Below are 3,226 nucleotides of genomic sequence, written 5' to 3'. Positions count from 1 at the left end.
CATGCAAATAAATGAGTGTATTTCTAAGCTGTGTCAGTCATGTAATTTGATTTGATTTGGAGATCCTGTAGGCAAGTGCTGTCAAAAGTGGACGCCTGGGGCAGTCCTAGCCAGAGGGCTCATGAACAGTGGACAGCAGCCAATAGATATGGATTTGTTTAGACCATTTGGTCATCTTGCTTTTTGAGAATTGGCTAGCTTCCAGAAGCCAAAACCTTGTTCTCATGAAAACGTGCCTTTGCTTTAAACCAACATTATAAAATAAACTGTCTTCTCTAAATTGTCTCCTTGGGAAGTTATGGGACCATTGCTTAAAATGTCTTGGGAATTCCTCTTTTGAGATTGTCTTGTCCAAGCTACATGTTTTTCTGAGTATTTTCAATCAGTGAATTCATTTTCTGTTCTTTGAAGAGGAGCTTTATTTTAGAAAGCAGCCAAAATATCTTTCAGAGCCAAATCTGATGATTAAGATTGTATTTACACCTAGTAAAACTTTTTTTTTAATGTAAAGAGATCACGTGTAAGGTATGTGTATGTCTGTCTTGCTACCCAGTGTGTTCCCAGTGTGTTCATAGCACCTGCGACCCAAATATTGAACATATTTTTGCTGAATGGTGAACAGAGCCTGGCTCCTACTGAGACCCATAAACTGTCTCCAAAGGTAAGTCTGAAAAGATTTTTGAGCAATAGCAGCCTATTTGGGATTAACGAATTCTAGCTTGTAAGCTTTTCTTGAACCTCTGTCTGGTTTGGCCTTCTTGCCTCCACTCCAGCCTCCACCATGTCCACAAGGATGACCCAGAAGACCACCTACAAAGTGTCCACCTCTGGCCCCCGGGCCTTCAGCAGCCGCTCATACTCGAGTGGGCCCAGCATCAGCTCTTCGGCCTTTTCCCGGGTGGACAGCGCCTACTGGGTTGGCCTGGGCGCCAACATGAATCTGGCTGGAGGTTTCGGCGGAGCGGGGAGTATAGGGTCCATCAAAGCTGTTCAAGTGAACCAGAGCCTGCTCAGCCCCCTGAAGCTGGAGGTGGACCCCAACATCCAGGCCGTGTGCAACCAGGAGAAGGAGCAGATCAAGACCCTCAACAACAAGTTTGCTTCCTTTATCGATAAGGTGCGGAGCCTGGAGCAGCGGAATAAGATTCTGGAGACCAAGTGGACTCTTCTGCAGCAGCAGAAGACGACTCGCAGTAACATGGACAATATGTTCGAGAACTACATCAACAGCCTTCGGCAGCAGCTGGAAACACTGTCCCAGGAGAAACTGAGACTGGAGGCAGAGTTTGGCAACATGCAGGGCATGGTGGAGGACTTGAAGAATAAGTACGAGGATGAGATCAACAAGCGCACAGAGATGGAGAATGAATTTGTCCTCATCAAGAAGGATGTGGATGTAGCTTACATGAACAAGGTAGAGCTGGAGTCCCGCCTGGAAGGACTGACCGATGAGATCAACTTCTACAGGCAGCTGTATGAGGAGGAGATTTGTGAGCTGCAGTCCCAGATCTCCGACACGTCCGTGGTGCTGTCCATGGACAACAGCCGCTCCCTGGACCTGGACAGCATCATTGCCGAGGTCAAGGCCCAGTACGAGGAGATCGCCAACCGCAGCCGGGCTGAGGCTGAGACCATGTACCAGATCAAGTATGAAGAGCTGCAGACATTGGCTGGGAAGCATGGGGATGACCTGCGTCGCACCAAGACGGAGATTTCTGAGATGAATCGGAGCATCAGCCGCATCCAGGCTGAGATTGATGGCCTCAAAGGCCAGAGGGCTGCCCTGGAGGCCTCCATCGCTGACACCGAGCAGTGTGGTAAGCTGGCCGTCAAGGATGCTCAGGCCAAGGTGGCTGAGCTGGAAGCTGCTCTGAGAACTGCGAAGCAGGACATGGCCCGGCAGCTGCGTGAATACCAGGAGCTCATGAATGTCGAGCTGGCCCTGGACGTGGAGATCGCCACCTACCACAAGCTGCTAGAGGGCGAGGAGAGCCGGCTGAAGTCTGATATGCAGAACATGAGTATCCACACCAAGACCACCAGCGGCTACTCAGGTGCGCTGAGCCCAGTTTATAGCAACCTCAACTACGGCATGGGCTTCCAGGCCAGCTTGGGCTCTGGCGGGAGCTCTGGCTCCTTCAGCCACACCAGCTCCAGCTCCTCCAAGACGGTGGTTGTGAAGAAGATTGAGACCCGCGATGGGAAGCTGGTGTCTGAGTCATCTAATGTCCTGCCCAAGTGAATGACTGCTGCTAACGGGAGGTCCCTCCGAGCTGCTGCGCAGGGGGGTGGAGGGCACAGGAGGCCCACCTGAAGCTCAGCCCCACCCAGTCCTCAGCTCGCCCTTGGGGTGGGGGAGTTTACTCCCTTTTCCCCATGTCCCTGACTAGAAGCCAAATCAAGTGTTTTCCTTTTCCCCCAAAATAAAGTCTCACCTGGCTCTGCCCCCCCCCAAAAAAAAAAAAAAATTCTAGCTTGTATGCTAATTAGAAATCAGACCCTTTCTTTGATAAGTATGCTGTGTATATTTTATGTATATGACTTAGGAGAAAAGGATGCAGATCCTTTCCCTTACTGGTGCTATACTAGATTTAGTCTCCTAAGGCAACATGAATCCACAAAATAGCTCAATCCACAAAACATCCAAGCATGGTGTTGTTAACAAGGACAATGCCTGAAACATAACTCATTCTTTCACACAAGGATTTCAAGACTCTGACATTAATCTGGACTTGCAAAACAGCTGAGGTCCACACCTCCACGCCCTAATTAAGTTTGAGGAGTACAGAGGTAGGCAGCTAGCAGCCAGGACAGAGAGCAGGGACATGATGCTCGGAACTCCTGGTCTGCTCAAGCATGCCCCGGGGAAAACATTTCACAGCTCCCCCCTTAGTTTTTTTTTTCCTTATCTATACTATGATCTTGCACTGTTAAAGTCATCAATTCTAAACTGAGAACAATGAAGGCTGACAAGGGGTGAGGAGAAAAGGTTGCTAATAGGAGACGCCCCACTGGCTCACAGCGGAGAGGAAAGCGATGTCCTGCTCAGGTAATGGGGAGACTTTGGGAGCAGCAGAAGCCAGTCCGGAATGAGACAAAGTCCCTGCTGTGAAGGAGGAAGAAAGCCAAAGACGAAGCCCAACTGCTCCTGGCAATGGAACTGTTTCCAGGAAGGGAACACACCAGGTCATCTGAGGTCAAGTTCAGGGCCCGAAGCCAGCCGCCA

The 3,226-nt window shown here is 49.9% G+C and overlaps 1 pseudogene; it reads left to right on the top strand.

Annotated features, from left to right (window-relative positions):
* Positions 1-735: 735 nt before the first annotated feature.
* Positions 736-2,423, top strand: LOC150006230 (keratin, type II cytoskeletal 8 pseudogene; annotated as a pseudogene).
* The last annotated feature ends 803 nt before the right edge of the window (positions 2,424-3,226 follow it).

This window comes from Furipterus horrens, unplaced genomic scaffold (assembly GCF_987537825.1).
Source record: "Furipterus horrens unplaced genomic scaffold, mFurHor1.1.pri manual_scaffold_6, whole genome shotgun sequence".
NCBI lineage: Eukaryota > Metazoa > Chordata > Mammalia > Chiroptera > Furipteridae > Furipterus > Furipterus horrens.
This window is presented reverse-complemented; position numbering and strand designations above follow the sequence as displayed.